Source organism: Ambystoma mexicanum, chromosome 4q (genome assembly GCF_040938575.1).
Source record: "Ambystoma mexicanum isolate Mex_15411 chromosome 4q, UKY_AmexF1_1, whole genome shotgun sequence".
Lineage (NCBI taxonomy): Eukaryota > Metazoa > Chordata > Amphibia > Caudata > Ambystomatidae > Ambystoma > Ambystoma mexicanum.
The window spans coordinates 680,412,459-680,439,017 of NC_090928.1; the positions used below are offsets into that span (position 1 = coordinate 680,412,459).

Consider the following 26,559-nt stretch of genomic DNA (forward strand, 5'->3'; position numbering starts at 1 on the left):
GCTTAGCATGTTGAAAAGAAATGATACAATACGGAGATCCTGTACATATTTTCAGAATTCCTACAGATCTGTGCTAAATTTTCATTTTGAGAAGAAGAACTGAACAAGGAGTAATTAAAGCAAACAATCAGATTAGGGATATGTTATTTCCCCCATTTGATTAACCTTCCAGGACGACAGCATCAACAAACAACTACAAAAACACAATATTAACTAAACCGTTAGTGTTATGATAGCGGTGTGTGCTTGCATCTGAGAATCACTTCAAAGAAAACATATGCCTTGCTTCCACTGTTGTAGGTCATCATGACAAACGTGTCTTGTGAGAAATTGCCAGGTGCACTCCTTGATGACCTACGCTTTTGTTATTTATTCATTTTTTAGTTTGGGCTATTAGGTGGCGCTGAATGCGCTACCTTTTAGTCGAAACCTTTGTCATTAAAATAAGAGCTTTAAATATGGGCTTTGAATGGGATCTAGGTTAAAAAACTGCATTCCTGAGTTTCAAAATTGCAGTCGACTTTCTCGCATTTTGAAATACGAGCTTTTGGGAATCTGTTCATTTGACCCCAGCTTTCCCTTTAAAGAAGTGGGGGGGGGGGGACACCCGCAACCCTCGAAGGCCAGAATGGTGTAGAGAAGGAGCCAAGTACTCGCACCTCAATCACTTCTCCCATACTGCCCATCTGCTGGAAACCAGAATGTGACACAGCCATTTGAACTACAGATAACGAGGAGAATCCTGGAAGCAAGGTTCCCATTGAGGCAACCATACCCGTATGATGACTGTCCGAGTGAAATTCCGGAAGAAAACAGGACGGTTGAATAACCAAGAGACAAAACGACGTTACACAGAGGAGCACTGACATATACAGAAGAGATGCAGAGACCAGAGAATGCAGACAATTTGATAAGGCATCAAGAAAGGATCGAGATAAATGACATCTTGGGATCAAGATGAAGAAACCTGGGCTACAGAAATAATGAAGACATGAAGCCATTTCACACGTGTAAATATGCAAAGAAACGCAAGCAGGCAAAGTATTCCTAAGGTTAGCTTTATAATCAATAGAGTGCGGCATGCGCCAACATGTACATATATTTTGGAGTCAGTAAAAGAGGGATGTTCCCACTACATACGATAGCAGTGCTGAGCAGAAGGAAGGCTGCTTTTTCATTTTGTCGCAGTTAGAAAACAAGCAAATTACAGGCGGAACTCAGAAAGGCGAGGTTGGATGAGCCAAGAAGCAAAGGCCATATCAGACTGGGGTGAGCCGACATTGGATACAAATCATGTGAAAGAACGAAGCTCCTGTTCAGAAGGCAGGAATAGAAGCATGAAGACGTCAGAGGTCCATTAGAAAATAGCATTTTAATACACTGAAAGCTCGATTTTGTGGTCTTAATTCACATGGGGAGAAGAAGTTGGACAAGCACGATGGTCACACCTACGCACAAAGGCAGAGCGTGCCTTCACTCCGCTGAATTCTTCAGTAGCCAGGAACATTTCCAAGGAGGAGTTCAAAGCTCTAAGTGACGGCAGACCACTCAGGTGATGATGGATGATCATGCTAATTGGCAGGAAGCACTGTTAAGATGAGCTCTCCAGCACCTGAACGCTCAGCCTGTGCGCTGCTAACATAGGTGGGAAGGTGCCGACGAAGGTTAGAAAAGTGACCAATGATAGAGGAACACATAATCAAGGATCCTATAGTTGTGTAGTCAATTAGACGTTGTATATTTAGTGACTTTCATAGTGACATTTTGGGGAAGGGCTTAGTTGCCCCACCTGATGTTAAGAAGCAAATCACTTTATTTCACTGTTCAAACGAGTATGGATCGTATATTTAGATGATCCGTTTAGACCCGATCACATTCACCCTTAGGTTTTGTAGTTTTGCCACGTAGGATGACGTTAGTGATATGTAGGTTAACATCATCAATGACAAATATGTACTTTAAAAATGTAGTTTATGAAATGCTTTGAGAAGTCTCAAGAGTCATTATGCTGAGACGTCCGTTGTATTCCCCGTTTTAGATAATTGATATTAAAAACAGTTATCCTTTTGCCAACTACCTGAGTTGTTTCGATTATTGATGTTCAAATAAATTCTGCATCCCCATCCATCTCAAGGGTTGTTGGGTGTTCTGACCCACGTTTGGACTATTATGCTACAACATTTGGTGCTGTGGGCTTAGGAAATCCAAGATGGCCGAAAAAGCCCACATGTGCGCCAGAATCTATGAAAACCGCGCAGTTTGTGCGCACACCAAAATGGTCGCCTGACTTGCCACCCCCCGGTGCGGGTGTGCTGGGTCAGAAGAGCCATGAGTGAAATGGGGTGCCAAAGAGAAAAACAGCAGTGCCTGTTCGCTAGAAAGCACTTTAAAAATCACCTTTTGTTTCTCTGAATGCCAGCTCAAGATGCCTATTTTCAAACATTGCAACACATCCAAAAATCTCACTGGACACCAGCGGACATCTGGCAGAATGAAGTATATGTGCATACTAAATCTGGGAAGATGAAGAGCCCAAAACAATGTTCATAACAAAACTGGCTGAGCTATGCATGTCAGCAGCCTAACTGAAACTGGATTAAAACCACCAAAATCGAAATGTTTAAATTAACTGAGTGACCTACTTTTGAGTGTCACATAGTTTGTAACTGTTAAAATGTCATAGTTTTGAACTTAGAATCAGCATTCTAGCTGCATGTGTAAAAATTGTTAGTTTATTTGAATGCAGAAAACTGGGTAACTAGAAGTGACATTAGCTGGGGCCTGGCTTAAGGAACTGAATTCTGCCTGACATCTACCCCCACAGGAGTTAAAACCTGCTCAGCCACTCTTCCCCTTGCCAAAAGGAGTTGTCACCTCTCTGATTAGATTAGGGGTGGAGCAGCTACAGGGAGTTGAACAAAGGCCTGTCCTGGGCCCAGGCAGATGGTTTATTAGGGTAGTCGTAAATGGCTTCCTTTTGAACAATGGGCCTTCCAGGGCCCAGGCAGATGGTTTATTAGGGGGACCGTAAAATAGCTTCCTCTTGGCAGAAGCTGGGAGGGGCAGGGTCTCTGAGCTTGGCAGAAACTGGATAAACTGGTTTCTACACCATGTGACCTGGGAAACCACACCCCTTTGGGGCCAGAACATAAATCAGAACATTCATAGAGCGGACTTGTGAAAATTTTATAAGTGATATCATTATTCTTGTGATTTTTCTGTGCACATTTGAAGACGTGTTAGGACCCGGTTGTATGTTCAGGGGAGTTTTTAGCGGAAAAGAGGATATTACTCTAAATGTATGCATGTTAAAAATCTGACACTCCACCACCTAATGCCCACATGCTTTGCGAACATTGGTGTAAATGCAGGGACAAATCCAATATTGGTAACCCGACCAAAAAGTGAAATATGTTGCCATTTTTGAACCCAAGCCCCCAGGAAGAGCAGAGTTTGAACAGGGTATACCTCATGTGATATGTGATGGGTGCATATAATTTCAAACCACTGTGTATCTATGAAATATGTCTTTAGGTCAAATATAGATTGTGTGTAATTTGACAGGGGAGTGTCCTTTCTGCAAGCCATTAAATGACATCGCTCTGACACTACACTTCTTTTCCCCAATCAAGAGAGAAAGGAAAGCTTGACCAATGGGCAGTTGAGAGAGGGGCTGGCTAGTGATGCTGCACACACACACCCACTTTCAAAAGACATAAAAAGAGCCACTGGAAGCTAGAGAGGGGATTCTATTCCACCTGCTGCGGGACGCTCTGCCGGGAAAATCCATACTTTACCTCCATCAACCTCCAGAGAGCCAACATAGAGACTTCAATCTATCCACCTTCAGAGACCAAGACTTTACTTCAGAATTTGTAGCAGAGAGGTCAACTACAAGCTAAATCCCTCTTTAGCAGGCCTCAAATCATTGGCACTATTCACAGCCAGACGAGCTGTTTGAATTTTTTGCAAGAACTCTTGCCATTTGCCAGAGAGCAGTGTTGTATCCAGAGAGACCAGCTGAACCGGAGACCGCTGTATCCGGACCCACAGACCTGATCAGAACCAGAGACCCAGACCAGACCAGCAGAGTAGAGCTGACCCAGACGCTGTGCGCAGAAACCGTCCGTGGCGAGTGAAGAAAACCTGTTGACCAGATCCATGGCGAGGCCCATTCCTTTTAAAATTATATTGTGAGTACCTAGCAGAACTGTGCAGAACCAATCTCTTAGTTAAAATAATCTAATTCAATCTATTTTAATCTAACCAGAACTGCCTCCTAACCGTCACCTGTCATTTGCAAAGCTGTCACTTGTCATTTTCTAGCTGCAAGCTGTAACCTGTCGCTTTGAACGTTTAAAATTTCAAATCCGAACAACTACCTTTATTTAATCGTCCGTATCTCTGGAACCGTTTGGGCTAGGAACTTGGTTTAACTTTCCTCTGAAAGCTTAGAATCTCAGCTTTCCAACAAGCCTAGAACCGACTTCCTCATACTTCCGCCGTAATCACGATTCTCGCACTCGCGAATTTTACCGCGATTTGCAATTTGGTTAAAAATCCAGCCACGTGTGAAAACAGCAGCTTCATTGCTTTCCTTTGCCAAAAATTCGTTTAACCTGCTAGTTACTCATAGATCCTTGCTAAAGTGAGCCTGAACTCATCCCAAGTATATTTCACTCACCCTGAACCTCCTAAAGGGAATTAAAACCATTTTCAGCATATTTCTCACTGCATTGTCACCATATTCAAAGCATTTTGCCTGTGTTTCAAAACTCCTATCTGTTGTATAAGCTGCTGGGGGGGAATTGAACTGAATTCTATTTGATTGCATTCCTAAGAACTGTGTCATCTTCATCTCCTTACAGTGCATAAAAGGGGGGGTGAATTGTCCAAGAAAGTGATTACATTGTCTTTTGCTGAAATCCTATCAAGTTATTTTCTGTACTGCATTTCATTCCACATCGCATCCATTTGAAACCATAAAAGTATTGTTGCTATCGTATCCATCCTATAACCACTCATCATTGATTATAAAGAAGTGTGCTAGTGCCGGACTATCCATTATTGATTAATGCTCAGATTAAGTGTGATATTCAATTATTAATTTATTATAAAGTGTGATATATATATATATATTGTTTAAATGATCAAATAAACCGTTTAAACTTGTAAAACAGAACTACTTCGTGGCTCAGTGGGGTCAGGGGGATTCCAAGAGAGGGGTGTTATATAGGGGTAGTCATCCAGAACGCATGAACTGGACGTAAAGATATATCAATAAGGGTTTCCATTCAGTATCCCAGACTAGGCATTGACTTAGCTGTAGTGTTGAATTGAATCCTCTTACAGGGTATTGCTACCTCATCTTAAAGGGCTGGGAGCTCCAGTTCACATGGTAGCAGAGGATGGTTCGATAATCCACCATATCCATCATGATAAGTAAGCTTTTGAGGTCCCGGGAATATCACATGACCTCTGCCATTCGGCTGAAAGGACGCAAGGCTCCCTGTAGATAGCGGTTTTTAGAGTAACGCAAAGTCTTGCAAGACAGGTTAGACGGGTCCCCTTGTTTTCATGCAGAAACCCCTCCCGGTGTCTAGAGGAAGCTGAACGGACGGAAAGTTGAAGAGGCCACTGAGGAAGCATGCGATTCCGATATTAGGAAGTTGAAAATTTAATGGTGAGTAGAAAACTGAGCAACGTGGCAAAAGAGTGAATAGGCAGTGGGTGAAGAAAGTGATAAAAGAAAAAACGAGTAACGGAGGGAGGTGGTGTTCAATATGGAGAACAATTGACTTGAGGGGAGGCCAAGCAATTAAGAAATATCGCGAGGAGAAGCCGTGATAAAAAGTAAATTTAAAAAAAATAAATACATTTTTAAAAAAAGAGTACGCCTAGGTGCCTTCGTTATAAAGAACATAACAGAAGGAACAGCACCTAAATCCCATAGCGGATGACATAGGAGACTGGTTCGAGTAACGTACCCAAGGAGGGCTGTTCCAACTCTGTAGGAGTATTTTTAGGGGCAGGATTAGCCTTATGAGAGAAGACTAGGATACATGTGGCCGGCTTAGTGCGTTTGTCTGCCTTATGTGATTTTATAAAAAATGATGAAATGGTAAAACAAAATTGATGAAAAACGCGAGAGTTGCTAAGGACTAAGTGTATATTTTATGAACTTGAATTGATTATATTTTTAGCAGAATAAAGTAAAAAAACTGAATAAAAGGTTTTGAGCCTGCGACGATCACGCGCATATTCTTTTGACAATATTAAAAAGTATCAGTATAAATTGCAAGAGTAAACGGTGAGTATTGACAGAGTGACGTGTCAAAATGGAGGATATTACTCTGCTTATACACCTTTACAAGCAATTGCCAAAACACGCAGCCAAGCTTAGACAGTATAGTGCGGAATGGGTTAAAGGAACCGCAGACAAGATGTTCATGCCATGGCCACAAGGGGGATCGCCATCGAAGGCAGTCCTGTAGCATATGACATTTGCATGCTGCATATACGGGAGACAAACGACTAGCGAGCTTAGTGCTCTGGAAAATGTACCAGGAGCAGAGAAGATCTGCCTCCTGTAGATAGGATACTTAATGTATGCACAGAGGGGGGGGGGGGTGAAGAGGCTTCCGCTCCACTGGCCGCATCTGAAGCAGATGGCGATAGCAAGAAGGATGACGGGCTGTCCCCACGAAGGGAGCTCAGGGTATAGCAACCCGGCATACGAGTCACCTGCGCAAAGCAGTGACAGGGCCCGGAGAAAAATACTGAGAGAGATGGCATCTCGAAAGACAAGGAGAGACGCGATAAGGAGAAAAGCAAATCAACCAAGTACATCTATAGATTTAGGATGAGAAATAAAGAGATGGAAAGGAGAAAAGGACAAGACTGATGCGTTAACACTTATACAGAATGAATGGATGGGTGGTCAGATTTTGCTCAAACGCGATGGTAAGAGCATTGAGGACACGTAAGGCAAAGGGAAGATCAAGACGATCAGGACAAAAAGGATAAAGAAAGGAACGATTGAAAGACGATAGAACAAAAAGAAAGGATAGACTGAGATAGGAAGAGTTGTACCAAGAGGAGCAACTGAGAAAACAGGAAAGAGCAGAGGAGCAGAGAAAGTATGATAACGGACAGAGGGCGATCAAAGAGCAAGAAAGGTTAGAAAGGAAAAGAAAAGAAGAACGGAAATTAAAGGATAAAAGAATGCAAAGACGTAGAGATGAAGAAATACAAAGGGCAAATGAGAGAAGGGGCATGAAGATGAAAGAAGACAGGGTAAGGTAGGAAGCAAGGAAGCGAAGAGAGTTTGACGATGACATGGAACGAAAGAGAAGACAGAGAACACGCAACCTTGATCGCATGGAAAAGGAGGTAATGGATCCTAATTCATCAGTGGCATGGGAAGATTTAGAGGAATTACTCCAGCCAATAGCAGGTCCATCCAGAGCAAATCTGGAGGAGGAGTTTGACTCTAGAAGCACTGGAGGTGCAATCGATAAAGTTTACCATGATATGAAAACCAAGAAAGTACTGCAGGGGAAAGGTAAAAATGATCAACGAGAGTGCGCAGCCGTACAACAAGGAAGGAGCCTCATGGAGAACCAAATGAGCTGTTTTTAGATAGACTGACACTGAATAAAGACGAAGAAAGAAGTCACACAAGCTGGGGACAAGAGATGTCAGATGAAGATCGAGAACCCACTCATGGGGAAGAAGGCAATATATGTGGGCTTGAAGGGTGTTTGTCAGTAGACAAGGAAGTAAGATGGTCAGATTTAGACCTCCCTATAACACAGGCATCAGATTCCGTGATGCAGCTAAATTGACCTAAAGAGAGATCCCATGGTCAGAACAGGGTGGGGGGACTCACCACCATATGTGAACAGGCTAAGGTCACTACGAGGTAGAAGATGCTGTGGAACCATTGTCAGTGCTATGGACAGGAACGATGGGTGATGAATGCGAGTTTGGGATTTCAAAGTTTCCTTTGTTGGAGAAGGGAGGAACGAGGCAACAGTATATACCCTGGCCGCAAATGGATACGAATAATTTAAAGTGCAAGCTCCCGAGTTTAACTTCTGGCGCTGGGAAGTGGATACATGAGCTAGAGAAAATGACAGGAGGAAATATGTTAGCTATAGGGGACATCCTGATTGCCATTCTTGGGGAAAGAGCTGATGATGTCTGGTCGAGAGCAGGATATTCTAGTGTTACCACGGGTAACACTGCACATGATGGAGATCCGATTAATAATTGTAGAGCGGCTGTTTGGAAAGCACTTAGCGTGCTATATCCGGATACATCAGATATGGGAGCTATATTGACAAAAAAGATACAAGAAGGGGATGATCCGCTTGTTTATATTCAGAATTTTCAACAGCAGTGGACTTTGGAGACTTGCGTGGCTTGGGGAAATCTATAACTGTTTTATCATATACTATGCCAAGTTGAATATGACAATTTAATTTACTGACAAAGGCATAGTGTGCTCGGCACCATGAATGTATTATTTAAACGTAAAGGAGTTGGTTATGGCATTTATAGGACAGAAAGCTATACGAGGGAGTGCCATTAGAACCAGGTGTTTTTCCCTATGGGGTACGCATTCTGACATGGCTACCAGGTTTAGTGGGCAAAACCGTGAGAATACCTGATGAATTTTTATTCAGGCCAAAGATACCCATGTTTGAAGAAGAAGGAAGAGTCTTTCTTTAGAGTTACAAGCAGCTATAGTACGAGAGTTTGCTATGCTTGACAGAGTCAGTTATGATGGCAGACGATGGAGCACTGTGATTGCCATTGGTGAGGGCTATAGATTGACTGACGTCATGGATGAAGACTTGTTTAGAGATCATCCATCAGATGACGAAGTAATCTTTGAAACCAGCATCACATATTGGGTAAGAGCAATTAAACAAGAGGTTACTCAGAAAATGATGTTAGCACTAAAACGCCCTGAGTATTACGAAGAAGACATGGCGAAGATACCAGCTTCTTTATGGACAAAGGGACCCTATGATGTAGGCCCTATTGAAGGGGGCTTGGGAAGTAAAGATCAAATTGAAACCAGGAGCAATTATACCTTTAGCACAACAGTATCCCATGTCTCGAGAGGCAGATAAAGGTATTTTTAAGACGATATCTGCAATTATGGACCAGGGTATTTTAGTGACGTCAGAGTCACTGTGCAATATCACAATCTATCCAATCAAGATAGGGAAAGGGGGTTTGTGGCATTTAATCCAAGATTTAAGACTTATTAACCAGATTGTAGAGGCCGAATGTCCTCTAGTTCCTAATCCGGCAACAATTTTATGTAACATACCTGTTGAGGCACAATATTTTACTGTGATTGATTTGAAAAATGCGTTTCTCAATCCCATTGCACAAAGATTCGCAAGATCTGACGTCATTTACATTCAGACAAACCGGCCTGAAAAGTACTCTATTACCACAGGGGTACTGCGAGTCCCCATCGATTTTCAATAGGGTCCTACAGATGGACTTAAGCAATATGGACTTAGAAAGTATTGTATTGCAGTATGTGGATGGCATATTGGTCTGCAGACGCAATTCAGTTCAGCTGATTATTCTTGCAGACAAAGGATATAAAGTGGACAAGGAAAAGTTCCATACTGTCAGGAAGAAGTGCTGTACATAGACCAGTTAATCTCGCATGAAGGAAAGAAGGTTACTCTTTAGAGGGCTGAGGCTATATTAAAGGCAGTAAAGCCAGTCACGATAAAACACATGCAGAGATATTTAGGATTAGAATTATGTAAGAGCATGGGTCTTTGATTACAGTTCATACATAAGGCTCTTGTTGCAAGCTCTGAAGAAAGCACAGGTAAATCAGGAAATAATTGTATGGAATGAGGCGATGGAAGAAGGGTTAGATGAATCAAAAAAGGCAATTTGTACAGCTTCAGTTCTAGGGATTCCTTATGCAGAGGAATTCTTCCTGTTTTCACATACGACTGGCACGGTTATGAAAGCTGTACTCACGCATATAAATAGATTGGGGTATAAGTCCCTTGCGTATTACAGGGGTATTTTAGACCCAGTAATGAGGTGTCACTACCCGTGTTAACAATCTTTGGCAGCCGCCGCCCTCGCCATTGAGAAGGCTGCCAGCATAGTGATGGGGAGTTCTGTGATGTTATTTGTTGAGCATGCATTGTTTGCCATTCTGGAAAAACCAAAAAGGTACATTGACATCTCAATGGGCTTCTGCCTATGAAGTGGTCATATGTACTCCAGCGATCAAAATAGTTTGATGCAGAATAGTGAATACTGCCATGTTTGTAGAGGTACCACTGGCAGAGGGTGAGCACATGCATCATGGTTCAAACTATGACGAGTTCTATGACAAGCTCCCAAGGGATAAGGAAAATGCATTACCAGCTGAGGAGATTCTCTTTATTGACGGTTCGTCTAGAATCGATCAAAATTGACAAAAATACACAGGTGCCGCTGTGGTAAAGCACATGGCCAATGGAGAGTTTGAAGTAGTGTCAAGTGCACGACTACCGTCTCACTTTTCAGCACAGGCTGCAGAATTAGTGGCGCTGATTGTCGCGCTTGAGAATCACACAGACCAGGAAGTAACAGTGTACAGTGACTCTGCCTATGTGACGGCAACAGTGCACGCAGGACTAGCATGTTGGAAGAGGAGGGACTACCTCCGAGCGGATGGCACTCCAGTACAACGCGCAGCCTTATTGGACAGACTCCGAGCATTACAGCTCCCAGTAGCCATTGCAGTCTTAAAATGCACAGCCCACACTAAGAGCAGATTTTATTTTGATGTGGGAATCAAAAAGCAGAGCAGGAAGGCAAAAGCATAGCATGTACAGAAGTAATCTTGTCTTTTGATATGCCTGATGTGAATGAAAGCATGGTGGTGATGAATGTGTCAAACCTGTCTAGAACACAATTGGGAGAAATCCAAGTGGAAGTGCCAAAAGACGAAAAAGACTTGTGGACGCGTCAAGGGTGTTCTTTAAACCCCTCTGAGGCATTGTGGTGACAAGACAGCACTGGCAAACAGGTGATGCCTGAAGCCTCATTAAGGGTCGCGTTGGAACAGCTACACTACCCTGCACACGTTACTAGAAAGCCTTGCTGCAACAATAGCAGAGGATTGGTTTGCTCCAAATATAGTAGAACACGTTGCATTTTTTCTAGTATATTGTATCATATGTCAAAAGTTTACTGCTGGGCACACATTGCGCACCATTAGAGGAATTATCCCAAGACCTAATGGTCCCTTTCAGCATTTACACATGATTGTAGTAGTATGTCCCTTTTCAAGGTGGATCAAGGCTGCACTGTGTACTCACCCAGACGCCACCTGTGCAGCCAAATTATTTGTACGAGAGGGTTCCTAGATGGGGAATGTGAAGTATTGAGATCAGATAATGGCCCTCGCTTTGTCAATGAAGTCTTTGAACAAATAAGCTTGTTGCCTAGTATAAAGCACAAGTTTTCATCGGTGCATCACCCGCAAGCAAATGGTGTCTGTGAGAGACTCAATGGCCTGCTTAAAGAGGGAATAGATAAATTGAAATTGACCCTGAAAAAAAGGATGGTTGCATCGTCTACCACTGGCATTGTATGCGTTAAGAAATCAGCCAGGTTCAGACCACCCTTTTACCCATCACGAGATAGTGACAGGGAGGCGGATGAGGACACCCCTCACACCTCCGTCTAGAGTTTGAAGTGATGCCCAGCCAACAGCAGAATTGTTAGGAAAGGGGCTATGTGAAAACATTACATGTAGGACTTCAAGTATCTCTATCATTTCAGCTCAGTTCAGTTCAAACAAAAGGGGTCTAGGGCAATGCAGAACACAGAAGGAGATGTTACAGCAACAGGAGCTAATCAGCTGTGTCTTCCTAAACTTTTTACTGGAGATGCAGTACTAATTCACAATTTCACTCGAAGGTGGCACGAACTGCGTTTCAACGGCCCCTTCTCAGTGGAAGACGTAATACAGTCTGCAAAGTGCAAGGCAGACGTGCTTGGATATTTCTCAGCGATGTAAAGATCTACACTGGAGAGCCTGTCTCACCTTCACCCCACCCGAAGAGAGCATTGGAGTAGAACCACAGCACGTGCAGACTAGTTCTATGACAAGGAAGAAGGACGCAGAAGCTGTTGCCGAGTAAAACAGAGTTCTTGTTGGACTGTGGCTTAAGTCACTAAGAAGGGGTTATGGGAAAATAATTGTTCTTAAGCCACAGAAACTTATTGACATTGGACTGAGGCACACTTAAGCCTTTAAGAAAAATGCCAAATTCGGAGTTGCTTTTCCAACATCGGGAAGAGGGGAAAAGGTCCCCTATTACTGCCTTATTGAAATTCCTTTCTAGGGTGGCTATGGTGGTGCCTAACGACAAGGCTCTCCGGATCATTCTTGCAATCTTTGTGTTCATCTTACGTGCTTACCCTTCACTGGTAGGTTAAACTACTAATGTTCACTAGTTCTTGCAAGATCCCAAAAAATTGCCCAGTTTCGAGAAGGCTGCTCATAGCTATAATCTAGCAGATCGGTGAAGAACACAAATGCCCCCGTCACTGGATAATGCTCATAGACTGGCCAGCACAGCATTTCTTTTTCTGATAGAGGAATGCCGACATCTTGTTGGGAGACAAACCGACATCCGAACTTTCGAGAGACCTGAGAAACGATGCAGTACTCAATGAAATATTGACAGACATCAACGATGATACACCGAGAGAACCTTAAAGGATGGAGTGAGACTTCCAAGGAAGATGATCAAAAAAGGTTTACCAAGGGAGGAACTTTTGTTTCATGCTGAAAGAAAATCTTCATGTCATCTGGTTGGAGGCCAATTCATGGCATTCGTTGGGGATTTTAGTATATCACTGTATGCTCAGCCTGATAAAACTGATCGAGGAGCTTTGAGCCGATTCCGCAGATTCCAGAAAAGTGCATGATGTTCCCCATTAAAAATACTTTTTCTTTCCTTAAACGTAATATGGGCAGCATCAGTAGCAGCTTCATCATGGAAGATCATGCCATACGTCCATGATGTATTAAAAGTTATTGCTTTAAGTGGTTCTGTTTATGCACAATTTACACCTGTATTTTGTTCATAGTAATACTGCTCTCACTCACAGTACGCACGTCTTATTATGTAGTCATAAGTAAAGTGAAAATTCCTGTGTATCCTCCTGTGCAAGAAAAGAAGGATACAGACGTGGCAACTACTAGACATGTGATTGTTCCTACAATAGAGATACACACAAAAGCACCTGGTCCTGTGATTACTGAGCCAGGGTTAGTTTCTTAAAAGAAATCACACATGGAGAATTTGCAAGACATATTTATGCCTATGCTGAGAGGATGAAACTCTTAGAACTTTCTCCTACTAAAGTAAATCCACCCAGTTTACTGCTGTCACGATTCCTGCTCCCAGCCCCCCGGCATATCAGGCTGGAGCCAGGTCACGACCACCTAGTCGGCCCCTAAGGGCCTCTCCATCTCCCCAGACACCTACTTGGACTCGGACTTGGCGCCTTTGGCACCAAGCTCACGAACAGTCCTGAGATCCACTTAGCATTGGACTTGCAATGTATTATGGGGCAATGGATACCCCATGTAATTCAGTTCCTTGAACTGGATGAGCAGTCTAGTCTTTCGGGTATGACTCAGCCCAGGGATACCTGGGATACCTACAGACTATTTAAACCACACCCTGCCTGAGAAACATGCTTTGCGTTTCTCTGCACCTGCAGCGTGACACTCACCGTGCTCGGATCTCCTAGAGGCCCACTTCTTTCTTCAGTGCCAGCGCACCTGCAAGAATAAGATCATCATTGGCAATACTCATCTCGAAGAGCATCCAACTTCTGTCCGGCTCTTCCCAGTCTTGAGGATTCCTACGGCAGTCTCATCTCCATCTCGGCATGCCGCGCCCTACAAAAGGGGAGAAGAATAGAAGAGAAGACGTTAGTAAGCATTCAGCAATACTTAGCTCACTCGAATTTGCAAATAGAGTTGAATCCTTACCTGAACTCCCGTCGATCGGACAACTTCTGCTCCGGAGCATCCCGCTGATCTGAAAAAAGGGGAAAAGACACCAGGTTAGCGCAAAGCACATTGCACTTTCTCACTGCCGCTCATCTCCTCAGCACGCTTCCATGCTAGGTAACTGCGGCAGCTAAAAGAACACGGAAAAGACGAACATTGGTTAGTGCTAAGGAAACCAATAAGCATCACGCTCCGCATTCCTACTTACTTCAGCAGCGCGTCACCATCCTCAAGACCTTCATCACCTAAGGAAAGAAACACAGTATTAAAGGGACTAGAGCCATCAGAACTTTTGTAAGACTCATTCCACTTACCGGCCGGGCTGAAGTCGCAGCAAGCCCCGTCCGCCGGGTCCGTACCAGTGAAGCAACTAGGCACCCTCCAGCCCGCAACACCCAACGCACCCCTGCACCGAAGGCAGGACGGAGAGCGCCCCACATCAAAAAACAAGGTGAGGAGAGGGCCGGGGGAAGGTTGGGACCCACGGAAGAAAAGAGGGACCAGACAAGCAAGACCAATAGGGAATTGACCTCTGGTAATACTGTGTTTCAGGCCCAGTGCTTGGTTGAGCAATGTCTAGGGAAGGGTTCGAAGTGGTCGGAAGTCCGGACCGGCTGAGTGGCGTCCCCGTGGATATCAGGTGAGCGTTACAACTGCCTAATGGTTCTAGGATTGGTCCAGTAAGGAGAGACTATGCTGATGAACGTCTTGAAGAAAGAACGAGATCCAAGAGAAATGCTAGGGAGGATGCTAGGGAGGATGATCATGAGTTAAATGATTACCTGGACAGCACAGCACACTTAGGGAACATTTGGTATCAGCATATGAAAGAAGTGGGAAGGAGAACCTCAAAAGGGGGAATGCTTTGTATGCGCACTTCTGCCTTTTAGCATGGGGAAGTCTAAACTCATAGCTTATGAAATAGACGTCCAGACAGCACATTGTCCATCACACATAGCACTCTGCAAAACAAGAGGCCAGTTCATGGGTCGAGATGCCCATCTCAAATGGGCAATTGAAAAGACAGATCCTGATGAAGATGACCATGTACTAGATACAAAGACAAGAAACAGAGCTCACACCAAGAATCACGTGATCAGATATGAACAGCCGGGAGTAGAAGGAGCTGGAATCAGATGGGAAGTAAAACAAAAGACTTGAAGAAAACATCTGACATTGGAAAAACAGAGGACAGATGCAGATCTGGGGATCAGTATCACCCGAAGGACGGGAAGAAGTGGTTATCAGCAGAGCCTGGATGATATATGATCGCCCTGAATCAACTGTTTGAAATGCCCAGGTGGGGTGCAAACCGTTGCGGACAAAACTCGCTAAATTATTGACCTGGGTCAAGGACAGAGGAGGATCCTTGCAGATAGTACCTTTAGAAAAGTCTAAGTTGTGCTTTAGAAATAATAGCACAAGAAAGGTCGGAGATGAGAACTACAGTCGGATCTTTGATGCACCTAGGGACAGCAGTGATTATGGATCACTGTTGAGCCTGTGGCGCCAACGCTTAAATGAGATTACCCAAAGACTGGGGAGGAATATGAACCTGCATTGGTGATTCCTAAAAGGGATCTAAAAGTGACCTGAATATTGACAGTTTCCCAAAAGCAGATGCTCATCTGAGGAAGACGTGATCTGTGGAGCGGATGCATCAAATAAAGAGGGAGAACTACTTATCTGCCAAGTCAACAGAAGCCTTTTTTTCCAATTTATTTTATTAGGCTTTGTAAAACATAGTATACAACTTTTGCATCTCAGTTTAACGATAGACACTGGGAGCCCGCCCTCCCCGCTCCCATCTTCCCAACATGAAAATATTAAACCAACGTGTCTCCCCCCCCTCCCTCCTTTCCCCTGGAACATTGTCCTTTCTGCTAGCGTGTGTGGTCCTGGTGAACATTCTCAGAGTTAGTAACTGTCTCTTCTACATCAATTATGAGAATGGTTTCATTATCGGTTGGCCTTCAAATGGCAGTCCCTTTCAGTATGGGCCCTACAGTGTGTTTTGTAGTCGTACACTCGAGGGTAAAACAGTGTTCATGTCCCCTCAGGTGGTTTCTATGGGGTACCGCCGATGTATTTATTCACAAAGTCGCTCCACATCATTTCGTACTGTGCGGCTTTCCCGTGGAGTGATGCTGTAATTCTTTCCATTACACAAATATTTGTGGTGACTGTAATCCATTGTTTCTTGCTCGATAGGGATTCAGCTTTCCATTTAGTCACCAGGCAAGCCTGTGCCGCAAGAAGGAGCAGGGCCACTATTCCTGTTAACCTTCCCACCTCTCCGTCATATTCTTCCAGGCCAAATAGAATTGAGAGGGGAGACCTCTCTGGTGATCCCATCCACCCGTCTGATCCAACACAGGACCTCGTCCCAGTACACCTTCACCCGGGGGCATCCCCACCACATATGCTAGTAGTTGGCCTTCTCCCCACATGGACGCCAGCACATGGGGCTGGTTGACAAACATTTTGGATAGTCTGTCTGGGTCATATTGCCACCTATGGAGATGTTTGATGGCATGCAACTTATATTGTGCCGCTATAGATGTTTGGGAGGCCCCTCTACAGATCTTTACCCATAATTCCTGATCAATTTCCATTCCCAAGTCCCGCTCCCACCTTTCCGTCAAGTGAGCAGTGGAACCCTTCCCTGCCTCTATCAAGGCTTTATACATGGCTGAGATAAAATTTCGGGTTTCTGTCGTAGTATCTAGCAATTTCTCAAACTGTGTAAGATCGCGCTGTATCTTTTCCTTCCATTCTTTACTCGTGAGGATCCCCTTAAGTTGCAGAAAAGAGAACACTGATATTGGATGTACCTCCAAAGAGTCCTCAAGTTCAGGGATTGTAAGAAAGTGTCCCCCTCTCCAGAGTTGCCCCACTCTCTCAAGTCCTGCCTCGAACCATGTCTGGAATCGATCAAGATTTGGGATCTCTTCACGGACTCAGGGTGCCCATATACGGCTCAGAGGCCATGTAGTTATTCCTCTCTTATCTACCCCTTCTCTCCATATCCCCCTTAACGTGCCCAATATTGGATGGTTTCGGAGCCTTCTGAGCAGTTTATCTCTCGGAACCCATAACCACTCTGAGACAGTGGCCGGTGCTAGATTGTAATTGTCAAGATCCACCCACTGCAACTGCTTTCGTCCTCCGGTGGGGAACCATAACTACCTTGGACGGCCTGATAAGATCTTTTGAGGTCAGGGAGGCCACTCCTCCTTTTTCTTTAGGTAGAACGAGAGTATCATAGGCTATCCTTTCTTTTCCCTTGCCATAGGAACTTTAAGATGGCTTTCTTGGTCTCGCTAAAGAATGTTTCTTGAAGTTGTATGGGAAGCATCTGGAACAGATAGAGGAATTTTGGGAGGCACACCATTTTGACTGCATTGAGCCTTCCGATCCACGAGATCGTGATGTTTTGCCATTTCTTCAAATCTTTGTGCAAATTATTTTTGAGGTTAGGGTAATAGGCTTCATATAGTGTGTTCAGATTTCGGATCAGATTTAGAGTGGAACCACCAATTTTAAGACCAAGAGTGGTCAATCTGTTGGTTTCTAGGTCAGGTTCTCCTAGGGGAGATAGTATTGACTTGGATCTGTTGATTTTAAAACCCGAGAGTGCTCCATAACTATCTATTAGTTGCATCACCTTTGGTATTGAGATCATGTTTTTTTTTATATGTATATGCAGGAGAATATTGTCTGCATAGAGGGCCACTTTATATTCCTTCCTGTTCACCTGCAGGCCTTCAACCTGTCGATCCATTCTAATCTTCTCAGCGAGAGGCTCAAGGGAAAGTGCAAACAATATGCCGAGAGTGGTCAACCCTGTTGTGTGCCTCTCTCCAAGTGGAACCATTGCGAGTACTCCGAGTTGGCCAGTACCAATGCTTTTGGTTAAGTGTATACAGCCTTGATCCCTTTCCTGAACGTATGACCCAGTCCCACCTTCTCTAGCACCGCCTCTAGAAATCCCCATTCCACTCTATCAAACGCCTTTTTGGCATCCACTAATAGGAGAGGGGGGCGGGGGGGGGTCCCCTGTCATTTTTGCAGACTCATGAATCAAGTGTAATGTTTTGCACATGGTATCCGCTTCCCTGCTTTCCTAGGCTGAATCCCACCTGATCAGAATGCATCAGTCGGGACATGTGTATCTCAAGTCTAGCAGGCAATACTCGTGTATAGATTTTAGCGTCAATGTTCAACAGCGAGATCGGTCGGTAAGACCCACACTGATGGGATTTCTACCTTCCTTGGGGATCACCGAAATGAGTGCCTCAGAAAAGGAGTCTTGGGCCACCCCCATCAAGAGGATATCATTAAATAGTTCTACCATAAAGGGGAGCAACGAGGACATGAACGTCTTGTAGAAACCGACCATATACCAGTCATTGCCTGGCGCTTTCCCCATCGGTAGCCTCTTAATTGCCTTCTCAATCTCCTCACATGTAATTGGGGCATCTAATAATGCTCTGTCTTCCTGAGAGAGCTGTGGCATGTCTACCTCTTTCAAGTATAGGCCTAGCTCTGTTTGTTCTTATGGTGTTTCTGACTTACACAATCCCTCATAGAACTTTGCAAACGTCTCTAGAATCTCCTTCGGGTCTGTTAGCACATCATCCTCCCTCTCTATGCTATGGATCGCTCGTTCAGCACGTTGTCCTCTTAACCTGGCCGCGAGAAGGGCATCTGCCTTATCTCCCTTTTCATAATATTTTTGCTTCAGAAACTACTGTTTGCGAACAATCTGGGCCTCCTCCAAGAGCCGGAGCTCTTCTCTTTTCTTCCTAGCTTCAGCTACCTTTTCTGTCCGATCCTCTCTGGATTCACGGGCAGCAGTATCTAGCTGTGTAATTTCCTCTCTCAGTCTGTTCTCTATTAGTGCCCTCTCTCGCTTCTTTCTTGCACCCTCCCTAATCAGTATTCCACTCCATGTCGCCTTATCGGCTTCCCAGACTGTTCTCTTGGGCACTTCCCCTTTATCGTTGAATTCAAAATATTCCTCCATCTCCTTCTTCATTTCCTCTCGGAAGACTTGATCTTTCCACAGGCTTTCGTTACAGTGCCATTTCGCTCCCCTATGCGGCAAAGTCTGCAGATTATTGTTGACAGTGACCATGTCGTGGCTTGACCATGAGATAGGAACTATTTCGGAGGCAGTCGCTACTTGGTCTACTCCCTTAGAAAGGATATAAATCTATTCTGGTGAACGTGGAGTGAGGTGCTGAATAAAAAGTGTATCCTTCCTCGCCTGGGTGTAGTGTTCGCCAGATGTCCTGTAGTCCGTACGTCCTGAACATTTCCACTAACCCTGCTCAGCCACCGTCCGCGGGTTCACGCGCTTGCGGGTTGCCAGATTTTCTATCTAATTCGGGGTCTGCCCATAAATTCCCCACCAAATACCATGTAACCTTTGGCTTCTAGCATCATCTTTGGTATAGTACGCTGCAGGAACCTGGATTGTCCCGTATTTGGAGCGTAGAGGGTCGCAAATGTGTATATTCTGTCACATACCTTCACCGTGATCACGAGAGCCATGCCCTCTGTATCCACCCACACCTTAGCCTCTTCCAGCTTCAACCCCTTCTTTATTAGCATTCCTACCCCTGCCTTCCGTAGGGGGCCGGAGCCCCAATATTCCGTTCCCAATCTGGATGTAGGATCCTGTGTTCTTCCCCTCTCATGTACTTGGCCTCTTGAAGGACGAGCACATCCAATCGTGCCCTCTTGAACCCCCTGACCAGTGATCGCTTTGTGGGTGAATTCAGGCCCTTGACATTGAGAGTGCCCACTCTGAAAGGTCCACCCCCCCAGGAAATCAGGTATTGGCGTAATTTCTTGTATGTACCATTCACCCCATGAGCCCACACCGCTATCTCCATCACTTTTCCTCAATGTCCACAACCCAACTCTGGGGCAGTCGGTTCCAGTTCCCCCCCCCCCTCTCCCCTTACCCCCTCCCTATTCCCTCCCTCTAGGCATCCGATCCCTCCGGGTCATCTGCACCAGGCTGGTCTCTGACCACCAGCGGAGACCGCACTGCTTGCGGTCCCCATCTAGTAATGTTCCAATTAACCTTGAGCCCCAACCCCCCCGCCTTCATCAAACATACAACAAGTCATATGTATTCGAGAATTTCTCGCCCTCCTCGCTATGGGTTATGTCCTGGACGGATCTGTGCCCCCACCAGGACGATGCCTCGCGAGAGCGGTATACTGAAGTGCGCATGTCTATCGGTGGCTCTCAACTAGTTGTAAAGCTGGCACCTTGACAATCCTGGTTCTCTACCACCGGTAATTCCCATCTGCCTCTGCAAAGTCATCCGATAGTCTTTCATCTCAGGTTTATGTGCGCAGGTTCCTACTCCCAGGGCGCACCTGTCATACACAATTAATGTTCCATGTCTGGGGATGCATTCATCCTCCTGAATTTCCTCGATCCAGGTATCAGTCTTCGTTTTGGGCCTTTGATTCTCCATTCCCTGTCATCTGTCCTTTAGGCACTTAGTCAGTTCTGAAAGTGCTGACAAAAAAGGGCCAACATATACAGTTTATGAATTACAGATGGATTTCTAATTACATCTGTCAGTAAATGTTAAGTCAGTTCTATCTTTATTTTTGTTCTTTGACATTTTTGGATAACTTGTTTATATGGATATAAATTTAGATGTACTTTATGTTATGGTGTGAATATAATAAATATTTTTATGCTATTATAATGACTGATAAATATTAAAATATGATGTTTATAATCTATTTATCTGACTGAGCCTTTTTCCTATCCACACTTGGAATCAATTGCGATTTACAAAAATTGTATTTACCCGTGTGACCTACATCCTGTTCTTTCTAATCTGTCCTTTCTTCGCCATTTGCCTCTCCTCCTTGTGTGCCTAATAAATCAGATGTACAGCTCTGGATATCTCTCACTGATTTAAGTCTAATTGTGCTTCCTTCCCACTCAAATGTAAGCGAGAAGGGGTATCCCCAGCGGTATCGGACACCTTTTTCCTTCAGACATTTAGTGAGCAGAGCATATTTTCTCCTCATTGCCAGTGTGAGGGCCGACAGATGCTGGTAAATTGATACGTTGGCTGTATCTAGGGCGATTTGGGGACTTCCCCTGACCTTCTCCAGTACTCTGGCTTTGTCAGCATAATTGTGAAATCGAGCCAAGACAGTCTTAGGCCCACTTACAGAACCTCTGGCTCTGTGTATACGATCTACCTTAGGCTCATTGATGGAATCATCTTCAAACAAGAGCTTCATATGTTGGTGTAATGTCCTGTTTAGGTCTAGCTCTGTTTCACCTTCCCGTTCTTGGATACCAAAATTGTGTATGTTATTACGACGTTCGCGGTTCTCTAGGTCCTCCATCTTTAGGCGGAATTCCTCTTCTCTCGCTTCAATGTCGGCGATTCTCTGGTCCATTTGAGATTCTAGCGTGTTCAGTAAAGATTGGTTGTGTTCCACCTCTTCAAGTCTCTCTTCCATCTTGTCCATTCTTTGCATCATTTTGTCCAACTTCGCGCCTATGTCGGCTCTCATACTTTTGATTTAAATCAGTGACATCTGCCTTGGTCGCTGCCGCTTCCGTTCCTGAGGTGGCCAGGCTGATATTTGAGGAGCTGGTCATATCAGAGCTGTGCGGGAAGAATCTGTATGGTGCGAGCTTCTCCCTGATGTCCATATAATCATGATATCTGGTATTTCAATTATTTGGTCCCGTTATTGCGAGTCTTTCATACAACTCACGTGACGACCAAAGGAGCACGTGGTCCCCCCTGATGGAGAAGAGCGCACACGCCCCAAAAGTGGGGGCCCAACCTTCTCGATGTGATTTTTATAGTTCAAGAATTTGCATGGATTATCCTGAGTCACCTCAGGCGTCTATTCTGTGTCCGCCAGGTGAGCGTCCTTGTGAGGAGGGCACAAGCCCTGCTGCGCAGGGGCCCAACCCTCTGTCACCCTCTGGTGGTTAGGGCTGGGGTAAGTACTCACTGCAGAAGGTCCTTTCTACTTTGTCTTAGGGATTGTTTTCTCTTGTGTGTGATCTCTTACAGTCGATTGAGTTCATTCGTACTCCCCCGGGGTGGAGTGTGCCTACTTTGGGTGCGTCAGTGGGTGGTTTTATCCTATGCCTGGGTTGCTGAGATATGGCAGGGTGTTTCGTTGGAATGACGCACCACTTTTTATACGTTGTATTGTGCGCATCTACTTCGTTACATCGCCTTCTTCTGCACACTGGACACCCAATACCACCCACTACTGAGGTACCGGAGGGGCACCTTCTCGCAATCCGTCTCATCTCTGTTTGTTTCCAGAATGGTTCCAGTAGTCCAGGCAGTCTCAGGGCCGTGAGGTTGCTTCTGGGGTCACCATGTGGTCTACCCCTTGTCAGAGCATTATAGTGCTGTCTCCGTCTGTTGTGTGCACCAGATCCCCATTTGTCTGCACATATGTGCAGTGTGTTGGGCTACTGGTGCTTGCTGTAGTTGGCATTGTTATGGGGGTGGAGGGGCCCCACCCTGATTACCGGGGTATTTTTGGTGGGTTGGTGCGTGGTTAACTCTGCTCCCCTGGGCCCCGGGACCACTCTCCACTCCGTTGTGACTTGCCTGTTGCTGTTCCCGTCTCCCCTCCTCTGCGTGATATAGTGAATGTTGACCAAGCGGCATGCGCTGGGCGGGGGAGGTTGCTGTGTAGTTGTAGTGTGGTCTGTTGGAGGTCCCGGACTGTCGAGGAGGTCTGCGTGATTGTGAGGTGAGGGCACTGCGTTGTGACCGTTCTTTTTCCTGGGGGAAGAGAGAGATCCACATGCAGGTGGGCAGTTCCGCTGTAGATGGGACTAGGTTTGTGGATAGTTGCAGGCCCGTTTCAGCGTCCGTGCTGTATCGCCTTCGTCTGGGCCATCCGATGCGAGGCCCGGGCTCTAATGGAACACGCCCCTCGGCGGGAGACCTGCGGAGGCACATCAACAGGGGGCAAGAACGAGACTCGCTCAGCCAGACGGCTGTGCGCTGCTTGCGGGTCTGCAGGCCCTGGGTCCCTTCTACATGGAGCCGTGTGGCGGGGGGTTCTCACTCTTACGGACCAGTTCTTGGTCGTGGGAAGGTCTGCTGCTCCCTGCAGTTCTGCTGGTGCACCGACTCCGGTCGGGAGTGCCCCCTCAGTGGTACAGTGGTGTTGGTGCTCTCTGTATGGTAACCACCCAGGCTCGGGGGCCTGGCGCTCAAAGATTAACTGTGTGTGGTGCAGCTTTCTGTCGAATATTGAAATGGCAATATCTCAGCGAATTCTGCTTTTCTTTGAGTTTTCTCCCGGGTGCTTGGGGGCACTTTCAGACATTTGGTTCTTTGATTTTCAGCGGCAGGGGGTGGGGGTCCCTCAGCGGGGGCTCAAGCTGCTTTTGGGGCCTGCAGAGCGGAGCTTAAACCGAAAGCATGCTCATCAGTGCGCCTCCTGGTGGCCAGTCCAATAGAAGCCTTTTACTCCATCCCGTATGAAAATAGACTGTTTAGCCAGACTTAGTCAGTGCTCACGTTGATCTTCATGCCGAGAATCCAGGTTGGAGCAAATACTAAATGGCTGCAGACGATCCACACAACCATAAAGGGATTCAATGCTATAAAGGAGGAGCCGAGAGCCATAAGACTGATGACTCTTTAGAATAGATACGTCTTGGACACAATCACAGCTATGGATGGAGGGGTTTGTGCCAAAATCATGTTGCACATTCATACCTTCTCACAATGACGAGAATGGCACATTGACTGATACCATAGAAACGTTAACCAAGCTACACGTACAAATGATATACGAAGTAGAAGATAATGCCGATGACAGCTGGTTTGGATCACTTTTTTCTTTGGTTCCACAATGGATGGCAGACATGTTCAAGTTCCTTGTAGCCCTGATCGTGTTAGTATTGCTGGGGTTCTGTGTGATCAAGATAATAATCACACAGTGTAAGAAGACAGCAAAGAAAACCATAGGGAGGAAGATCATGATTCATGTTGAAACAGGATGGAAGGCCAGAGACTTGACAGATGAAGATCTCAGATTTTTTGAAGGTCAGTGTCCATGCACCTGAGGGAACGAAGTTCCTGTATCCAAAGAACCATAAGGAGTATGCGGTAAGTTGGATCTATTGTAGTCCAAGTGGGCTGTGCATGCTCATGACTTGGAACAAGGATGAGCATGTGAAATCAGCAGGATGCCTGAAAGGAGTCATAAAGATATGGATCCTAAAGAAGCATTTCTTCAGACAAGGATGTCTAGATGTGAGGAATGATGAGAGAGTGGTCGATGAATCACACAGAGTGGGGGGTGGGGAAGTGTAGAGAAGGAGCCAAGTACCCCCACCTCAATCACTTCTCCCATATTGCCCATCTGCTGGAAACCAGAATGTGACACATGCAAAGCCATTGGAACTACAGATACCGAGGAGAATCCTTCCTGGAAGCAAGGTTCCCATTGAGGCAACCATACCCGCATATGAGACAGTATGATGACTGTCCAATTGAAAGTCCGGAATGTAACAGGACGGTTGAATAACGAAGAGAAATAACAACGTCACACAGTAGCGCTGACGTATAGAGAAGAGATGCAGAGACCAGAGAATGCAAGCAATTCAATAAGACATTAAGAAAGTATCGAGATAAATGACATCTTGGGATCAAGATGAAGAAACTTATGCTACAGAAATAATGAAGACATCAAGCTATTTCACACGTGTAAAAATGCAAAGAAACGCAAGCAGGCGAGGTACTCCTAAGGCTAGCTTTATAGTGAATAGAGTGCGGCATGCGCCAACATGTACATATATATATATACCAGCGTCTGTAAAAGATGGATGTTCCCACTATGTACGATAGCAGTGCTGAGCAAAAGGAGGAAGGCAGCTTTTTCATTTTGTCGCAGTTAGAAAAGAAATGAATTACAGGCGAAACTCAGAGGACGAAGCAAGTAGCCAAGGCCATTATCAGACTGTGGTGAGCTGACATTGGATACAATTCATGTGAAAGAACGAAGCTTCTGTTCAGAAGGCAGGAATAGAAGCATGAAGATGTCAGAGGTCTAGTAGAAAATAACATTTTAATACACTGAAAGCTCGATTTTGTGGTCTTCAGTCACGTGGAGAGAAGAAGTTGGACGAGCATCATGGTCACACCTACGCATGAAGGCAGAGCGTGCCTACACTCCCCTGAATGCTACAGTAGCAAGGAACATTTCCAAGGATGAGTTGAAAGCTCTAATTGAGGGCAGACCACTGAGGTGATGACGGATGATCATGCTAATTGGTGGGAAGCACGGTTAAGATGAGCTCTCCAGCACCTGAACGCTCAGCCTGCGTGCTGCTAACGTAGGTGGGAAGGTGCTGACGAAGGTTAGAAAAGTGACCAATGAGAGGACCGCATGATCAAGGGTCCTATAGATGTGTAGGCAATTAGACGTTGTATATTTAGTGACGTTCATAGTGGCACATTTTTTGGGAAGGGCTTAGATGCCCCACCTGATGTTAAGAAGCAAATCACTTTATTTCACTGTCCAAACGATCGTATACCTAGATGATCCATTTAGACATCATCGCATTCACCCTTAGGTTTTGTCGTTTTGCCACGTAGTATAACGTTAGTGATATGTAGGTTAACGTCATCAATGACAAATATGTACTATAAAAATGTACTTTATGATATGCTTCGAGAAGCCTGGAGAGAGTCATTACGCTGAGATGTCCATTGTACTCCCTGTTTTAGATAATTGGTATTAAAACTGTTATCCTTTTGCCAACTACCTTGTTTTGATTGATGCTTGAATAAATTCTGCATGCCCATCCATCTTAAGGGTATTGCTACCTCATCTTAAAGGGCTGGGAGCTCCAGTTCAATGCCAAACAAGTTGAGCGGGGGACACCCCAGCAAACCCTGCTCACCTAGTTCGCCATTTTCGGATGCAACAATTTAAACTATGCCGAGTGTGTCGAAAACGTGCATTCAGTATTTATTTTCCGTTATTTTGGTGCAATACCTTTGAATGAGGGTCCATTATACTTTTCTAATGGCTATACCCACTCATTCCTGCCCATGTGGGAACTCTGAGCTCCTTCATGGAGGCAGCCATCTTGGACGACTGTCTCTAAGGAAGCTCTCTGGAAACAAGCCAAAACTACTGCCCATCTTTGAATGGGAAAGATGCCATGCATCTTCCAAATAAAACGATACAGTGAATCATGCGCGTATAATCTTCTTAAAAATAGCAAAAGTAATTGGCATTTTGAGAGCTCGTTCTGATTTGCAATGAAATGAGGGCTCGATAAGGGCGAGAACAGTAAAAGAAAGCTGAAAAATATTTTTGGGTTTACATTCAAGAGGATTTCGCAATAATACAGGGGTTGCTTGTTTATATGCAACCTGCTGGACAGGTGTCAAACGTAGGTTGGGAAATATGCTGTGCTGC

The 26,559-nt window shown here is 45.1% G+C and overlaps 1 protein-coding gene across 1 annotated transcript in view; it reads right to left on the reverse strand.

Annotated features, from left to right (window-relative positions):
* NAPB (NSF attachment protein beta) overlaps nt 1-26,559 on the reverse strand; it is a 411,568-nt gene that overhangs the window by 244,890 nt on the left and 140,119 nt on the right. The window lies entirely within an intron of this gene.